Raw genomic sequence first — 20,347 nt, forward strand, 5'->3', positions numbered from 1 at the left:
CTGGGTGATTGAGTTAACTCAATAATTCAGGTCCCGACAAACAGGAGCAGGAGAGTGACAGGCCAAGGGAGGAGCAGATGCAGGAAGGTAAGGGGGCAGTGGTGGTGGCAGCTGTGGCCCGAGTGGGGGGCAGCAGCTGTGGCAGCCCTGCCCCAAGCCCCGCTCTGTCTCTCGGCAGCCCAGCCCTCTGTTACCTCACAATCAACCAGTTTCCACTAATTTACTTACCACAGAAGACAGACTAACTAGCCTGTGGTTCCCAACCTCCTCCTTCCATATTACTTTGTACAGTGCCATACAGGCCCTCTTTTAATGTAGCCCTTATGTGCACAGGCTTACTTAAGCCCTTGAATTCATTCTATAATCTTCGTAGGTTTACTTCTAATGTTTTGATATTTTCTTTGGATAGTTAAACCATACAGAAATCCATATTCAAAATGTGACCTGCTGAAATCATCCATAAAATGTAAAGATCTTTTGCTTCAATACTCTACTTAAGTACATATGCATCCCGATGTCCAGCACTGCCATGAAGAATTCATGTAAAACCTGTAAATGCTAGAGAAAAAGAGAGAGAGAGAGAGAGAGACATTTGCAGGTTTTACACGAATTCTTTATTAGTGTAACGCTGAATATGCAACGGAAACTCAGGTCAGTAATAGATGGTGTCAAGTCTCTTACACACTGCTTATTTCTCTTAGGCCAAGGTCTACACAATTAGACACGGCTATAAATTATCTTTTCTGAAGCTAGATAAAATAAGGATTTCAGAGATACAGTAGATAGGCAATAAAGACAAACTTTCTCTTTGGCTGAGACTGGGACATGGTATCTTTCATTGTCACTACAGTGTGATAAAAAAATAAGTGCTGAGCTGACTTCCTATAATAAAATGTTTTTATCTCTCCCTAGCCTCTGCCTGAAATGGTGCATCACTCACACACTGTATCATAAATGACCTGCACACAAAAGTAACTGCTCTGTTCTCTTTTATAGTTTTTCTCCTATATTCTCCCTTTATTCCATCATAGCATCATGCAAATATGGTTTTATTTATATATCCAGGGTTTTCATGTTGTGGTCCAGTCTACAACTAGCCAACTTCAAATACAGCTAAACGATGCAAGATGAGTCAGACTAAGAAGCAGAATGCATCAGATTTATCAAATGGCTATGAGAATGTTCCGGCTTTGTCTGAACCCCTTGTTTCATATGTGACATTAATTTATGTTTATCTTTATTATAAGCTAATACATTACCATTTGTGAGACATCATAGCAGTTTATAAAAGCATCTAGAACAGTAATAGAAACATAGAAACATGACAGCAGATAAAGTACCATCTAGTCTGCCCATCCTCCGTAACCACCGTGCCCGTCCCACACTTTCTTAAATTCTGACGCAGTCCTCATCTCCACGACCTCCACCGGGAGGCCATTCCACGTTTCCACCACCCTTTACTTTCTTAGATTCCTCCTAAGCAAGAAGGAGAGGAACTAGTGAAAGAAGTATATACTGTGAAAGAGTAGAAGCGAAAAAGAAGGAAGAAGAAAAGATCCATTGTGGTCACCCACCCGTCCAGCACAAATCCAGGTATTCATTCGCTAAAAGTCTGAGAGAAGAAGAATACTTTGAGGTCAGATTTAAACTTATTAAAAGAGGATTTAGTGCAGAAGTATCTAGGAAGTGAATTTCACAAAAGTGGAGTAAACTGTAGAAAGCTGAATCATGAGTTGAGTCAAGGTACTTATGAGCAGGAGAGGGAATATGAAAGAGTTTATTCTTTTCATGTAGGGGTATGAGGAACGAGTAAGGTTACCATACAGCTCCAGAAAAAGGAGGACACATTGATCCAATCCAGGTTTTACTTCCATTGAAAGCAATAGAAGTAAAACCCAGACTAGCTCAATCTGTCCTCCTTTTTCTAGAGCCATATGGTAACCCTAGGAATGAGGATGTTGAAAAGGTGTGTGATTGACCTGTGTGCATAGTCTTAAATGCAAGGCTAGAAATTCTGAATTTGATTCTATGTGTTATTAGCAGCTAGAGGTCAACAAAAACTGGGGGGGGGGGGGGGGGGGGGGTTCAGTTTCAGCTCAAACTGAAACTGCTACAAAAACTGTCTAACCACTTTCAGCCAAAACCGAAACTGCAGCCGGAACAGAAACCGAAAACTAAAGTTTGGTTACGTGAATGTAAACCAATGAGGCCCACTAGGGATTATTAGAGCTTGCAGTCAGCAGCTCTCTGCTAAACCTACAGGAGATTATTACCCTCCAGTCCCAGGAACTGCAAGCACAGGCTGATACTGGGAGATCCATTTTAACAAGGACTTCTCAACAAGTCTGGCACATTTAGATATCCACTGAGATAAGAACTTTATAAGAGCATGTAAAAAATATCATGATTACCAGCTTTTTATACTTACCCAAACTGTGCACAAATAAAAGAAAATAGCATTGAGATTTTCCCCGTTTTGTATTTAGTTATAAAACTGATTAAGGACAAGCATGATATAGATTCTCACTGATATCAAAGTAATATCAAGTAATATCAAATTCAACTATATCATCACCTTGGAAACCAGAATGTGGAGTCCCTCAAGGATCACCACTCTCGCCGACCCTCTTCAATCTCATGATGACACCATTAGCCAAAACGTTATCCAACCAAAGCCTTAATCCTTTTATTTATGCAGATGATGTCATGATCTATATCCCATTTAAACATGACCTAACAGAAATCACTAAAGAAATCAATGACAGCTTCCATATTATGAACTCATGGGCGGATGCTTTTCAACTGAAACTCAATGCAGACAAAACACAATGTCTCATTCTCTCAATGCAACACAACAAGTACAAACCCACTTATTTAAATATCCCAAACTTTACCCTTCCTGTCTCAGAAAGTTTGAAAATTCTAGGAGTTACAATCGATCGAAACCTTACAGTAGAAAACCATGCGAAAAACACAACAAAGAAAATGTTTCACTTAATGTGGAAACTCAGAAGAATAAAACCTTTTTTCCCAAGAGAAACATTCTGCAGACTAGCACAATCATTGGTACTATGCCAACTAGACTATTGCAATGCTATCTATGCTGGGTGCAAAGAACAAATTATTTAAAAACTTCAAACTGCACAAAACACAGCAGCCAGACTCATATTTGGCAAAATGAAATATGAAAACGCCAGACCCTTAAGAGAAAAATTGCATTGGCTTCCATTAAAAGAACGCATTGCATTCAAGGTTTGTACCCTGGTTCATAAGATCATACACAGTAAAGCTCCAGGATATATGTCAGACCTCATAGACCTACCAACCAGGAACTCTACTAGCTCATCTCGTACGTTCCTGAATCTACACTATCCCAACTGTAAAGGACTGAAATATAAACAAACATATACATCTAGTTTCTCCTACATTGGCACACAAATCTGGAATGAATTACCAAAAACCATAAAAACAACCCAAGACATAATTAATTTCCATAAATTTCTGAAGACCAATTTATTCAAGAAAGCTTACCATAATAATGCACCATAATTGTCAATTAACAAGATGTACACTGGACTTTCACAATTTTTAATTCTTTATTTCCTAATCGCTCATACTAATTTTGAAGTTTAATATTCATGATTGTTCAAGCTAAGTTATCACAATTTTATTATAAGATGAACTTTCCTAAACTGAATACCTACTCCATTCTGTCTCCTCTAACATACCTATGTATTTCTTTTTTCCGGAACTGGTAATCACCACTACAGAATTATGTAAGCCACATTCAGCCTGCAAATAGGTGGGAAAATAAGGGATACAAATGTTATAAATAAATAAATATAGATTAAAGGAGTCCAGACATTGGTCTATACTGTGGGCATTATGCCAGCTTCATGCAGAAACCAAAATATAAAAGCACATTGATATCACTGAATGTGGACTATATGCTCTGAAAAATTACAATCAAGAGCAATAAAATTCTCAAATTATTTTCTAATATATAAATATAATTTCATTATAATATAATTTCTCTACTAACACTATAAGCTGACCAGTAATTGTGCTTGAACACTGCAGATTCCTTTCTCATAGAATCTAGCTTCTGCACACCACAAGTTTGATTAAAACTTTGCATCTTCATCATACCCAACAGAGCCTGGAAATTCTTTAGAATCACCCAAATAGTATCCAAGCCAAACCACATATAATAATTTAAATAATGAAAGACCATATTTTACATCTAAGCAAAATAGCTTCTGCACACATGGACCCCAGCTAATGATAACAAAACTAAAAGCTGCCATGCTTTTAAAATGGCTGACTTTATGCCACATTTGGAGTGACAGCTGATGTGTACCCTAGCTGAGATAATATTTAACCACCTCTCTGACTTCATGTGCAACATTCTTTAAATAAGTCCCCTTATTTTCTAACTCCTCTAATTCTCTTACCTATCTTTATTTTCTATCTTTGCTTATACTCTACACTGTCTGTTAAAATGTTTTATCACGTATTGTGTTGACATTGTAAGTAGCATACGCACACCATACTTTGTATTGTTATTTGACTATTTTTACTGCTGTAATTGTCTATTGCTTATGTTTGATTTATTCTTACTGTACACCACCTTGAGTGAATTACTTCAAAAAGGCAGTAAATAAATCCTAATAAATAATGTCATATCTCCAGGATAGAGGCTAATTCCTAAGGAGCTTATCATCCCAAACTTATAGTCTTAAATTCCTGCTAAACCTTTGAATCAAAAGCATTTCTTTGGAGCACTCTATTTACCATATAAACTACTTTGTAAGATCATAACTGCATTATTTGCAATCACATTAAACACACAAAAAAGAATGCATAGAGGTGTCCCACCCCCTGATTACCTTACAATCTCTGGTGGTCTTGTGGTGTAGTCAGGACAGGAGTAATCCTCAGTTGCTCTTGCCTGTGTCAGCTCTACTCTCAAAATGGCTGCTGTGACCTCTTTTTTTTTAATCATTTTTATTGAGTTTTCAAGAAAATTTAAACCAATATAACATACAACAACAAAACCAAATGTATTAAATATAGATAAATGTGACAATTTAAGTATAAATATAAAAATCTAATCTCTAGGAGATGCTGATGTTTTGATGTAGTGATGAAAAGGAGCCCAATGCTTCTTAAAAGTAGGCAATTGATGAAATTTAAAAGCTGCAGATTCTTCATATTTTCTAATAGTACAAAGATGACTCCACCATTCACAAAAGTTCAAATTCAAATTGCCCCTAGAGGTCATGGCAGCCATTTTGAAAGCAGAGCTGGCATGGTCAGGAGTGACTTTGGATCACTACTGCCCTGACTATACTCCTAGACTAACAAGATTATAAGATCTGCCTGAGAGGGGCACCTACAATTCAGCAGAAGGGATTGGGATGCAGGGAGACAAACAAGACAGAGCACAAATTTTCAGCTTCCACCAAAAACAAGAATATGTGATACCATCTTGTTTGATATTATATGAAAGTTGATGCACTGCTCCTGATGAAGCATGTAAAGTAAAATGGGTTTGGCCACCGTCGAGTCATAGTCAAGTGCTCAACAACTTTTTATTATATACAAAAAGAAGAGAATATTTGAAAATAAAGGAAAGATTGAAAATTTTAAATATATCGTGTTGACTATTTGATTAAACACTTACACTGGACTCTTCATGTGTTGATTTTTTTAGTTTTGGCCATAGCCTTTCAGCTGAAAACAAAACCAGGCACAAAAAGGATTTGGGGTCAGCTACAGCAACATAACTGAAACCAAAATTCAGTCAGCCTCTATTAGCAGCCAATGATTTTCCCAAAGTTGAGATGACACATAATCAGTATGCTTTGCATGATGAATATTTTTGAATATTTCTTACAGAAAGTTAAAAATTATAGTTGTTACTTTAGAAGCTCTATTCTTGTTTTGGTTGCCTGGAAACTAGAATTTAGACATCCATATTGTATAGACATCCAAATCGCAATTTTACAAAGGCAAGATATAGACAGCTAACACTGCAGTGCGTCCATATGGCAAGGGGGAATGGTCTGGGTGTGTTTTGGATTGGACTAGGGAGAGGGCCAAATGATGGATATCCCACTCCAAGTGCAGAAGGGGAAGGAATGTCCATATTCAAAAAGGTGAACATCTGTATTTAGACCTCGTACTTGGCATGTCCAAGTTACAGAAAGGTACCCTGATTCTATTCTAATCCTGTGATTTATAGCCCATGCTAATATCTCCAATAGATTCTAGATGGATAACAAACCATAAAATTACACAAAATATAAAAACTCAACTACAATTGATGACCATGTGGTAAGTGGAGTGGAGGAGTGGCCTAATGGCCTAGTGGTTAGGGTGATGGACTCTGGTCATGGGGAACTGAGTTCAATTCCCACTTCAGGCACAGGCAGCTCCTTGTGACTCTGGGTAAGCCACTTAACCCTCCATTGCTCCACATACAAATAAGTACCTGTATATGTAAGCCACATTGAGCCTGCCATAAGTGGGAAAGCACAGGGTATAAATGTAATAAAAAAAAAAGTGAACCATTTAGGAGGGGAGCATTTACCTCCACCCATTGCAGTAGCCTGGTGGTAGTTCCAGAATAGCAGGCAGTAAGCCCATGTGGAGCTTACCAACACTTAGTAAAAGGGCCCCTTAGTCTCTCCACTATAGCCTTGTCTTCCCTGAGTGTTTCTTTGACACTTTTATGATCTAATGGTCCAACTGACTCCATTACAAGCTCTCTGCTTCTAATATAGCTGAAAAAACGATTTTGCTATGAGTTTTTGCCTCTGTGGCAAGCTTCTATTCAAATTCTCTTTTAGTCTTCTCTATAAATGCATTGCACTAATTTGCCAGTGCTTATTCTGCTTCTTGCTTCTTCATTTGGATTTTTTTTTATTTCTTTTATTTATTAGTTTTTTAACAAACGTGATATACTTTTATGAGTGATAATACACAAATAAGAAATTTCTTCTTCAAAACATAGAAATAAAGTTAATTACTCTATTTATATACTACTATCATCCACTATTATTAATTAAAGTAAATGATCCAAGAAAGAAATAAAAAGAATATTTTCCTACTTAATTATTAAGCAGTTCACAACAGAATAAATCAAAAGTTGCATCATTCCCAGGTGGTTCTCTAGCCTGCCCTACAGTGTTACATATGTGACTAGACTTGTACATTAACCTCTTCTCTGCTGACTAAGAAATCTTCCAATTGTTTTGGGTCAAAACATTGATATTGTTTAGATTGAAATTTTACTCTACAAATACAGGGAAACCTCAAAAGAAAATCAGCCCTGGTTGCTACTGTTCTTGACCGCAGCAATAGGAACATCTTACATCTTCTTTGTGTTTCCCTGGAAAGATCCGGAAAAATTCGTACTTTTGACCCCAAAAGCATAGAATCCAAATGTCTTATAGAGAGTTTAAGCACTACGTCCCTATGCATTTCCAATGCAAAGGTTACCAATAATGTAGTCCTTTTGTGTTATAACCTCAAGAGAAGATTTGAGAAATGCAGTGAGATTCACCGTCCCCTGTGCTTGTAAATTTTCTGATGATTTAACACCAGTTTGAAGATAGAAAGCTCGAGTTATTGGTGGCAATGAATTCTCCTGCATACCTAGAATTTCAACTAAATATTTCTTAACCATTTGAATTGGAGTAATCAAAGGAGACCTAGGAAAATTTGTAAAACTTAGTCAGTCTCTTAGATTGATTTCCTAAATATTCCAAGCTTCTTAAAGTAAAATTCTTTTCCTTAATTAAAGTCTGTTCAATAAGTTCAAGTTTTTCAGTTCTTTCGGTCAGTCTTTTAACTTCAGAGGCTTGAAAATCATTAGTTTGTAGCTGATTCAACGCAGTCTCTGATAAGGCTTTAATTGTCTCCATATTTTTAAAAGTTAAAGTTTGTAAAGCAGTTTGACTAGTAGAAGTCAAGTCCCAAAGTGACTCTAAGGTCACTTCGGCAGGTTTCACTATTTTCCTCACTAAACAATCCGATTGAGGGGCTTTCGCAGCTTGTTCCAGAATACTCACTGTTTTTGACAAAACTACGTGAGCTGATGTTAATTCCGGCTCTCCCAAGCTGTCAGCACCAGTTCTCGTCTCCTGCAGACTCCCTCCCTGGTCACTCTGCACTCCACTTCGGTCTGAGGCAACAGGGCTTACATGGAGAGTATCTCTTCCGGGTTGGGTGGGGGGCGCCACACGTTCGACGGGGCTCAGAGAAGCCCTGTTTATACTGTTGTCCAGCGTCAACACCCTGGCTCCGGCAGAAGGAGTTGAAACCTTCACGGGACCGGGCAGCACTCCAAATTGATCCAGCGTCATCTGTTGGAGCTGAGGCGTCCCGCCCGGGACAGAGGGAGCCTCCCAGATTTTGCCTCTCCTTTTCCCCATCATTCCGACGGGTAAGGCGCTCTCTTCAGCGGTAGCTGGATCAAACTCTGAATCGTGTCCGGTGACGCTTCTTACACCGTCGCCATCTTGGATCTCCTTCTGCATTTGGATTTTTTTCCCATTTTAGGAAAGAGGTTCTTTGGGATCTATTAGCCTCCTTCACCTCACCTTTTAACCATGCTGGCTGTTGTTTTGTCTTCTCTCCACCTTTTTTGAAATGTGCAATACATGTGGTCTGGTGTCCAAGACGGTATTTTTAAACAACAGCCATACCTGACAGAAACTCTAAACCTTTGCAGCTTCTCCTTTTAGCATTTGTATGTATTTTCCTTATTTTTCATAGTTGCCCTTTTGATAGTTTCCATATTTTTTCATAGTTGCCCTTTCGACAGTTAAATAATGTTGCAGTACATGTCTTTAGTGTCCTCATTTCATTTGTTACCTCAAGTGGCCCCAAAACCTTCATTTCTCTCACCAAATCTTGCATTTCACTAAGGACTAGATCTACAATAGCTCACCCTCTTATCAGCTTCTGAACGAGCTGTTCCATAAAGCAGTCATTTATTTCATTTAGGAACTTTACTTTGCTAACATTTCCTGATGTAACATTTATCCAGTCAATACTGGGATAATTGAAATCAGAAAATCACAAGTAGTAAACCTCCATAGCTTTCATCAAATTTGACAGGTGCCACGCAAATTTCCAGGTTTCAGTCAATCAGAAGTGAGGACACGCACAAGCCATGCTCACCTCACACCCCTTTTGATGATGTCACCACTCAAAACATGCCCAAGCCACACCCACTCCCCGTCCAAGGGATGACATCACCTGGTATGATGTATTGATCCTGCCCAAGCCCCACCCTATTTTGCATAGTCCCGCCCCCAAACCCCACCTTTTTGGTGATATCACAGGAAGTAATGTCATAGCCACACCCCTTTTCCAATATGGCAGCCGCAACCATATGTAACACATCACTTCCTGGTTCCACTACTAGCCGCCATCTTGGGTTGGGTCATATGATAGGAATTGACGTCAAAAGAACCCCAGACACTGCCCCCTACAGCCTCAGCAGAATTTAGTCACACATGCGCAACTTAACCTTTTTTTCTCACAGGAAAGAAAATAGACATTTTTGTTTTCTTTTTCTTGTAATTGTTTTTTATTTCAAAACGATGTCTTGCTTATGCTTACTTTTAAAATCGTTTTTACTGAATGGCAGGCATTTTAGGTTTTAAAACAAAAAGAATAGACCGACTGTCCTCTTCCTCTTTGCTTTTAGCTTAGATAAGAATGCAAGAGCTGGCCCCCCTCCTGTTTTCCAGAGAGATCATGCCCTAAAAGGCTGAAGTGAGAAAAAATGCCAGGGCGTCTGCTTTTGTAAGAGCTGAGCTGTTTTTTTCTGCAGACTACTTGAAAAGCAGAATGCCACTGCTTTGTGCATCCCCCGTCCCCCTCCTAACTAGCAACAAAACTTATGGGGATAATCACAGCTCTGGCTTAAGATGGATAAACTTAAAAAAGTTACAGACAAGTCAACTGTTTTTTTTCTTTTCAACGCTTTTAGTTTAAATGAAAAAACTGGAATGGCAGAATAAATGCTTTTCTATTGTCGTTGTACCCCCCTCGTTCCTCAGTGTAAAGTGTCCCTGAGCACTTAAAATTTCTATTAGTGCCCAGAATCACCTCACCAAGGACGGAGAGGCCGACAGTTCACTAACCACGCCTCAAAATCTCAAAGAAAATGAGGGGGAAAATAAGCTAAAGTTGGATTTGTCCTGTTTTGAAATAACCAAACGGAAAAAATGATTAACCAAAAACAACAATATTTTAATTCAATTCAAATAATAAAAGGATAAATTATTAACTAACAGACTTTCACCACTAACTTTATAAAATTTGATTACAACAGTATATTTTCTTTTCCACTACCCCAATTTCCCTCAATTACAATAATATATTAACGTTTATATTTTAGTGCAAAACCAAATGTATTTTATAATTGTATAACTTTTTTTCTCTTTTTCAGAAGTCTCCCTCTGGTATCGATACCAAGATTCTTATCAGATAAGTATTAAGTGTACATTTTTCTTTCTGACTAATTTCTTTCTTAACTCTCCCTTGTATATCAACTTTAAAGAATTGATACTTTGTGTCCTTTTTCTCTTCCCTTTTTTCACAGGTCCTCGTAAAACAACCCCAGTGACCCAACTCAGGTAAGTAAGAATTATTTCTTTGTTCTGTCACTGTGTTGTCACTTAGCTGCGGTTTATTTTGATGCAGAATCCTTCACGGTCTTTCTTGCGTGGGAGCTCAGGTTTTCCAGACTTCTTTGCCACTGTCTTTGCCACCGTCACCCTACACCTCGCTCTTAATAAAAATAAATGGAAGGAAAACCCTATCTTCCTAACCAACCCCTTCCCACACTAAATGACTTAATTATATACAATTTAAAACACTGGGCAACACTTAACTAAGAAAATTAAAATAACTATACCCTCGCTAAACCCCCTAACCTTACTTATTTTTCCCTAAACTAATGAGCACAAACATATATACACCTCCTTACACCTTTCACCAGAAAAAATTACAAAACACTTCCAACTCACCACTTTTCCCTCACACACTGCCCTCCTTTCACCAAACTCAGTCAAAATCCCACTTCCAACCTTCTCAAAATCACTCCAAACTCACCACATTAGCCACACCACCAAACACACTTCCTTCCACTTCCACAGTCACCAGCGCTCTCCCAACTGTCCCACTGACCGTTACCTAGGAGACGGCTGCTTGGCTTGGGATTCCGCCCTCAGCCAGCCAATCCCTAGTCCTGCTCAACATTCCAACTCTCCCTGCTGACAAGCGGAATGTTGAGCAGCACTGCTCAATCCCCATTTTAATTGAAAAATCCCCATAGAAATCAATGGGAAATTCTTCAATTAATATAAAACCCCTATAAATTTCCATCAAATTACCCCAAATTTCCCCTGCCAATTAAACCTCCCATCCTCTATTAAACGGTGTTTTTAAAATTTAAATATCCCAACATTTAACCCCCGCCACGCAACAGTCTTCTAAAAATCCCTGAAAAAATTCCCAAAAAATTTAAAACCTATTTCAAAAATTTTAATATTCCCCTCTGAACCTACTCCGTCGAATTTAACCAGTTAACCTCTTCCTAACCCCTTGAAACCAGACCCCTCCCAAATGACCCCCTTAAAATATTCAAATTCAGAAATTAACATACCAGAAAAATCCCAAAACATTCCCCGACCCCAAATCCAAAAACAGAACTTAAAAATCATTAACCGTTTAATTTCTAAAAATCAAAAACCGCATAAATACAATTTAAAAATAAACTAATTTAAATTCTGGGTTAAAAACCCCTTACCTGCTTTCCCGATTTTCCTCTCACACGACCACTCCCGATGGATCCGGTCCCGGACATCAAATAACAAAAACGGACGCAAAAATAAAAAACCTCCGAAGCCGGCCCAAAATTTAGGACCCGGCTTCGGCCTAGTCGGAAAACCGCGCGTTCCCGGTTCGTGCATGAGGCGCGCCGCCTCATGCACGCGCGCGCCGACGTCCCACACACATCGCCGGCCATCTTCTCCTTCTCAGCTCTCTTCTTCAGCCTCCAGGCCTCAAAACGGCCTCACAGGCCAGAACCAGCCCACAAGAACCCGACGCCGCTACCCGCAGCGGTTCCCTCTCTCGCGACGCTCCACCCCCACTCCGGTTCCGGGGATGTGCCCCCGAACCGTCACCCCCGATATTTACTGGCTCAAACAGGGCCCGAAAATGTCCCACATCACTCTTCACTCCCGGGGACGTGCTCAAACGTCCCGGGAGCAAAAAAAAAAACAAAATCGCGGCGCTTCCACAGCGCCTCACGGACCCGACGACCAGCCCCCTTCGGAGCCCAAAACGGACCCAGGGTAAGTTTTTATATTTATTTTTCCTTCTCTTTCCCCCTTTACTCCATGTTACACTATACGTATTAATTTGCCTCCTTTCTCAGCTATTTATAAAGGAAAAAAAATCTGGTGTTTATTTTTTTCACACTGTCTGTGTGTAAGATCAATTTATAGCACTTGGGATCCCTTTCCTGGCGGTCTCTTGCTTTGAGGCCTCTGCTGTGGGACCTTCCTGAACTGTTCTGACTCAGGGAATTTAACCACATCCTTGCCTGAGCCCCGCCCCTCTGACTCAGCCTCTGACATGGCAGGTTTAATGCCACCTGTCGTAAGGTGGCTAAATTGCAACCTCAGTGAGGGGGTGTTCCTAGGGTCACCTGCCACTATACCATTCACTCCCTCACAGGACCCTTTTACTAAGATGTAGTAAGTGCTAGGCAGTGGCGTAGGAAGGGGGGGCGGGGGGGCGGTCCACCCCGGGTGCACGCCGCTGGGGGGTGTCGGCTCCGCGCCGGTGCCCTGCCCTCTCTGCCCCAGAACAGGTTACTTCCTGTTCTGGGACAGAGAGAGCAGTGAGTCAGCGCGGAGCCGACACACCCCAGCAACGTGCAGTCGGGGCGGATCGGCCCTCCCGCCCGTCCCTCGCCGCAGGTATGCGCTCCGGGGGGGGTGCGCTCCAGCAGGAGGAGGGTGCACCGCATAGGCATAGTTTGACTGTTTCATTTGGGGGGGGCAAAGAATGGGCGGAGCATATTAGCATATCATTTGCATATATACATATGCAAATGAATATGCTAATATGGAGGAAGGAAATGAAATTTACAGGCAAAATATCACAGATGCACATTTCAAAAAGCTGACACATTTCAATTAATAAATTATGAATAAAATACTTTTATTTACCTTTGTTGTCTGATCATTTAGTTTTTCTATTCGCTTTGATCCCAGTGTCTTCTGTTTTATGTAGTGTCTTCTTTCCAGTAGGCTTCCCTCTGCTCCCCACCCTCCCAGTCCCATCCATCTCTTGCTCCTTCCCTCTGCTCACCATCCCTCCGTCCCATCCATCTTCTGCTCCTTCCCTCTGCTGTGCCTGACCTCTCCCAATCCCATCCATCTCCTGGTCCATCCCTCTGCTCCCCACCCTCCCAGTCCCATCCATCTCTTGCTCCTTCCCTCTGCTCCCCACCCCTCCCAGTCCCAACCATCTCTTGCTCCTTCCCTCTGCTCCCCAACCCTCCCAGTCCCAACCATCTCTTGCTCCTTCCCTCTGCTCCCCACCCCTCCCAGTCCCAACCATCTTCTGTTCCTTCCCTCTGCTCACCATCCGTCCCATCCATCTTCTGCTCCTTCCCTCTGCTGTGCCTGACCTCTCCCAATCCCATCCATCTCCTGGTCCATCCCTCTGCTCCCCACCCCTCCCAGTCCCATCCATCTCTTGCTCCTTCCCTCTGCTCCCCACCCCTCCCAGTCCCATCCATCTTCTGTTCCTTCCCTCTGCTCACCATCCTTACGTCCCATCCATCTTCTGCTCCTTCCCTCTGCTGTGCCTAACCTCTCCCAATCCCATCCATCTCCTGGTCCATCCCTCTGCTCCCCACCCTCCCAGTCCCATCCATCTCTTGCTCCTTCCCTCTGCTCCCCACCCCTCCCAGTCCCAACCATCTCTTGCTCCTTCCCTCTGCTCCCCACCCCTCCCAATCCCATCCATCTCTTGCTCCTTCCCTCTGCTCCCCACCCCTCCCAATCCCATCCATCTCTTGCTCCTTCCCTCTGCTCCCCACCCCTCCCAGTCCCATCCATCTTCTGTTCCTTCCCTCTGCTCACCATCCCTCCGTCCCATCCATCTTCCCTCTGCTCCCCACCCCCCCGCGAGGTCCAAGATGGTGACTCCGTTTACCCCCTCTCTTCCTCCCTCCCTCCGGCGCAGGCAGCAGTCTTTTCCAGCATTCCTGGCAGCGGTAGCGATGTACACGCTGCCTTCAGTCTGCCCCGGAAGCCTTCTCTTCAAGTTCCTGTTCCCACCTATGCGGGAACAGGAACTTGAAGAGAAGGCTTCCGGGGCAGACCGAAGGCAGCGTGTACATCGCTACCGCTGCCAGGAACGCTGGAAAAGACTGCTGCCTGCGCCGGAGGGAGGGAGGGAGGAAGAGAGAGGGGTAGACGGACACGCTCCTCTCCATCCGCTTGGCTTCCCTGCCCTCTCTATCTGCGTCCCGCCTTCCTCTGACGTAATTTCCTTTCGGGCGGGACGCAGACAGAGAGGGCAGGGAAGCCAAGCGGATGGAGAGGAGAGCGTGCCTGCATGTGTTTTGTTTTTTTTTTTTAACTAATGGCGCGGCGGCGCCTCGCGTTGTTTGGGGGGGCATTGCCCCCCTCGCCTCCCCCCCCAGTCTACGCCTATGGTGTGCCGTGCTGCACCCGGGGGGGTGCGCAGCGGCGACCCGCCCCGGGTGTCAGCTCCCCTCGCTACGGCTCTGGTGCTAGGGCATGCTTACCATAGCTTAAAAGGGTTTACCACGGGACACACTGAGGCATCTTGTGATAAGATCCCAACCTCAATATGCAAGGCACGTGCTGAAAAATATTTTTATTTCTTTCACAGAGGGGACGTGTCTGGGGCAGAGAGTTTTGGAGTCAAGTTGTACTAACTTGCAAGCTAATTAGGTTGCAGAATGACAGGATGACTCATTGGATTGGGCAAAGGGTTATAGAGATTCCTAACTGTAGGTCACAGATCAAAATTCAGCTTAGGACGGTGGTGACAAACATTCATTGCCATGAAAAAGTTGTTTAATGAGTCATGCAAAATGATTTGGTACTCTCAGTTCAGATTCTGGTGGACTACAGCCCAGAACAGTAAAATATTATAGAGGTAATATTCAGCCACCAGCTAACAACATTTTTTAAACACTGATACTACACCTGGATATTCAGTTCTGTCATTATCTAGGAAACGTGAAATATGAAACAAAAAAGTGCTATAGCATTTTTGTAATCGCAAACGGCTCTTACGAGAGGAGTATAACAGGCTAGTTCCTGGTTAATATTAAAAAAAATTTTCAGAGGAGAGGAGACCCAAGAGGGTTCTGCTACACTATTTTTCTCAGAGTGCACGTTTCACATCAGACTACCTGAGGTTATAAAGACCCCTGAGGCAGGCCTTTGGGCCGAAACACGGCCGTGTCGGGTCATTTTTCTATGCAAATAAACAATTTTCTTGGTATCCTCATTCATTCTCCTCACTTTTTTGTTTCATATCTCACGGTTTCTTGAGGGTTTTTACCTCCTTTTTGTTTTTCCATTATCTAGGAAACTGCACTCAATATCTGGGCAGTTGCTGGCCTACCAGGAGTTAACCAGGTCCTACTGATATTTAATAGTGGTACCCAGATAACTGAGGACAGGTGTTTTACTGTCTAAATTAACTGGATAGTTATCCAGATACCACTGCTGAACATTGGCAGTGTGTGTGTGTGTGTGCGGGGGGGGGGGGGGGGGGTGATCAGGACATCTTAATGAGGGCTGGATTGGAGATGCTTGCTCAGGGGGTAGGGGAGTCCTAGGAAGTGACTGCCGGAAGCATCAGGCAACATCTTGATGACCCGATACTCCAGGGTGCAAATACCAATTCAACAATGCCATTATTTATACACATAAATGCTGCAGGAAGCATGTTTTGGGCATAATTTGGATGGCCTAAAAAATAGTACATATAGATTGGCATAGTAATATGCATATTAAAAAAAAATTCCCATCAGCTTTTGCACCTGCACTGAGTCCCACTGAAGTGTCAGCTAACTACTTGCTTTAAACAGGATTTTAGAGAGGTAAATAAGGAGGCAATTGTGCTTAACCTCTGGTATTTTAAATGACTATCGGGTGAATTTTCGAAAGAGAAGGGTGCCCATCTTCCGACACAAATCGGGAGATGGGTGTCCTTCTTGCAAGGTTGCCCAAATCGGCATAATCGAAAGACAAATTTGGGCGCCCTCAACTGCTTTCCGTCGCGGGGACAACTAAAGTTCACGGGGGCATGTCGGCAGTGTAGCGAAGGCGGGACTGGGGCGTGTTTAAGAGATGGGCATCCTCGGCCGATAATGGAAAAAAGAAGGGCGTCCCCGACGAACAGTTGGCCGACTTTACTTGGTCCATTTTTTTACACAACCAAGCATCAAAAAGGTGCCCAAACTGACCAGATGACGACCGGAGGGAATCAAGGATGACCTCCCCTTACTCCCCCAGTGGTCACTAACCCCCTCCCACCCTAAAAAAAATCTTTAAAAATACTTTTTTGCCAGCCTCTATGCCAGCCTCAAATGCCATACTCAGGTCCATCGCAGCAGTATGCAGGTATCTGGAGCAGTTGTAGTGGGTGCAGTGTACTTCAAGCAGGCGGACCCAGGCCCATCCCCCCTACCTGTTACACTTGTGGTGGTAAATGTGAGCCCTCCAAAACCCACCAGAAACCCATTGTACCCACATGTACGTGCCCCCCTTCATCCCTAAGGGCTATGGTAGTGGTGTACAGTTGTGGGGAGTGGGGTTTGAGGGGGTTTGAGGGGCTCAGCACCCAAGGTAAGGGAACTACGCACCTGGGACCTTTTTCTGAAGTCCACTGCAGTGCCCCCTAGGATGCCTGGTTGGTGCCCTGGCATGTCAGGGGGACCAGTGCACTACGAATGCTGGCTCCGCCCATGACCAAATGGCTTGGATTTGGTCGTTTTTGAGATGGGCGTCCTCAGTTTCCATTATAGCCGAAAACCAGGGACGACCATCTCAAAAACGATCTAAGGACGACCATCTCTAAGGTCGACCTAAATTTCATGATTTGGGCGTTCCCGACCATATTATCGAAACGAAAGATGGACGCCCATCTTGTTTCGATAATATGGGTTGCCCCACCCCTTTACGGGGCCATCCTGCAAGGACGCCCTCATGAAAACTTGGGCGCCCCTTTCGATTATGCCCCTCCACAGAAGCTTGACTTCTCAATGGACTACCAGCAGTGTTGTATAGTAAGTAAGTAAATGTAACTAGTTACTGTACCTAAGTATAAATTTTGTCACTTTTACTTGTAAAGCAGTACAGGATAACATTTATTACTTTTACTTAACTAATAATTTCACCAGTTTTACTACTTTTACTCAGTTACATCTGATGCTTGCAGTTAAAAGTAAAAAGTAAAAGTGGAAGTAGGATGTAAATGAAACAGCAAAACCTGGAACAGGAGTTTCCTATTGCAAGCATCATCACACAAACAGTGGATCTTCTCATCTTCAGATTTGCTTTTCAATGAATATAGCCTATAAGAACAGTGGAGTTGCCTGTGTTTGTTGAACTGGTTACTGGTTTCCAGCCAGAACAGTGATGAGTTGGGTCACTTTGAAGTGGTGATGAAGCTGGCTGCAATTCTTGGTGAACAGACATATGTCTCTATCTCAACAGACTGCTGGATATGCCATGGAAAATTTCACATTGGAGTGACTGTTTACTGGATTGATAAGAGTCTTTAGAAAGGAAGTCTTCTTGACTGGCCATGACTGAAAGTTTCCCACACATGTGAAGGGGCATTTTTGATATGACATCTAAATCCAATTTTGGACATTTTGCTGAGAACAACCTAAAATCAAGTGGCAAACATAATCATTTTTGAACCTGAAAAATGTCTATCTTTTTTTTCAAAAATGGCCATTTCCTAGACATTTTATGTTCAGTGCATTTTTCTGTTGTGTCCATTTTCAAAAAAAAAAAAACATCCAAGGGAAAAACTCACCAGAAGCCATTGAGACGTATGGGGGGGGGGGGGGCAGCATTCTTACTAGACTGACCATAGACATCCCAACAAAGCAGTGGGGTACTCTAGGGGGTGCTGCAGTGGATTTTACATAAAAGGTCCCAGATACACATCTCACTGTTATCCCCTTATATTATTTGGTGAGCCCTCCAAAACCCACTAAAAACCTACTGTTCCCAACTCTACACCACTACTATAGCCCTTATGCCTGCAGGTGTCACCTATATGTGGGTACAGAAGGTTTTTGAATGCCTCACACTTTCCACCACAAGTGCACCAGTTAGAGTGGGATATAGGTCTGCACTGCACCAACTACTAGGCTACTGCAGGGACCTGCTTGCTGCTCTAATAGGACTGGCCATAACATCTGAAGCTGTCATAGAGGCTAGTATGTACTGCTTCTTTCACATCTTTGGGGGGTGGGAGGGGGTCAGTGACCACTGGAGGAGTAAGAGGGGGTCAAGTCTTAATGACTCCAGTGGTCATCTAGTCATTTAGGGCACCTTTTTATGTCTTATTTGTGAAACAGTTCCAGACCAAAGCATCCAACTTTTAGCCTTGGACGTTTTTGCTTTGTTCCATTATGGCAGAAAAATGTTCAAGTTGTGTGAATGTCCAAATCCCACCCCCCAACAATCCCCCTTGTGATTTGTGTGCACTGCTGGCAAACTGCATAGAAAAACATCTAAAAAATGGATTTTGAAAATAGCGATTTGGACGTTTTTGCAAGAAAAACGTCCATCTGCCACTTTTTTGGACATTTTTCTATTTCAAACATGAGCCACTTAATATTCTTGCATCAGTTCTCTAAGATAATCAAACCAATTTTGTGAAAGCCTTCTCTGTAATTGGATAGTGTTGGGTTTGAGAAAAAATGTGTTAAGTCGTGAAGAAGTCATTTTAAATCAAGCTCAGTGGGCTGGCTGCCAATATTCAGCAGTGCTTATCCGGATAGTGCTACTGAATATAGGCACTAACCAGCTATTTTTAAGGTGACCAGGATAGGGGCATTTTGATGGGGAGGAGACTGCAGCTATGCAGGTGCCAGTAATACCTCTCAGATTCCTCTCCTGCCCCCCAACATTACTCTGATCCCTCCTCTCACCCCTTTCCCCAAGTCACATCAGGCCCCTGAGCCTACCTGAAGATGCCTGATTGTCTAGTGGTCACTGGTGCAGGAACAAACCCTCACTTTCTCCTTCTACTTGCAGTTCCTGATGGAAAATTATCATCATAACCTCTAGTGGTAGTCTCGCAGTACTGCCACTAGGGGATCAGCCTCTAGTGATAGTACCTTGAGACAACTGCTAGATGTTGCGGTGACCATTTTCTATCAGGAACCACAAGAGGCAGGAGTAGGTGGGGTTTGCTCCTCCCTCAATGACCACTAGATCACAGGCCTCTTCAGGTAGGTCAGATTTTACTTGCAGGCATGGGAGGGAAGATCGGAGTGATGTTTGGGGGTGGGAAGGTGATCAGTGTGATGTCGGAGGGATGTGATGGGGGTGTTGAGGGTGTGATGGAGTGATGTTGAGGGTGGCAAGAGGGAGGACATGTGGACTACTCTTATGTGGGTCCCAGCCGATATTTAGCCAGGGCCCGCACAGGTGTCTTATGCATAACACTCCATGGCCAGCATATGTTTGGTGAGAGCTGGATATTCAATGCCAGTGTCTGGACTTGGCCCAACATTGAATATTCTGGCTAATTTAGCAGGCAGTGCAGCGACTGAAAAAATGTTGACCATCATTGGAAGAATATTGACTGGTAAAGAGGGTCATAGATTTGATATACCGCCTTTCTGTGGATAAAACCAAAGCGGTTTACACATATTATATGCAAGTACTTTTTCTGTCCCTAGTGGGCTCACAATCTGTAAATTTTCTGCTTTATATTTTTGAATATTTACATTTTGTTAAATGCAGAATATCTGCTTTACCATATATTTTATATTGTATACACTTTGTCTATAGCCCAGGCAATTTTACAAATACCTATTTCTGTGAAAACATTGTTTAAGGCTTGTAAAATTCACCTATCCTGACTCATAATCATTGACCAGGGAATGATCTATATCTGCCAGGTAACAGCCAAATTATTACTGTGGTATCCGTTAGTCACTGGATCTCTTTACTTCAAGAGCTGCCTCCAGGTCAGGGGCTGGGTTGGCTGGCATGAAGGGTGTTTGACT

Source organism: Microcaecilia unicolor, chromosome 1 (assembly GCF_901765095.1).
Source record: "Microcaecilia unicolor chromosome 1, aMicUni1.1, whole genome shotgun sequence".
Taxonomy (NCBI): Eukaryota; Metazoa; Chordata; class Amphibia; order Gymnophiona; family Siphonopidae; genus Microcaecilia; species Microcaecilia unicolor.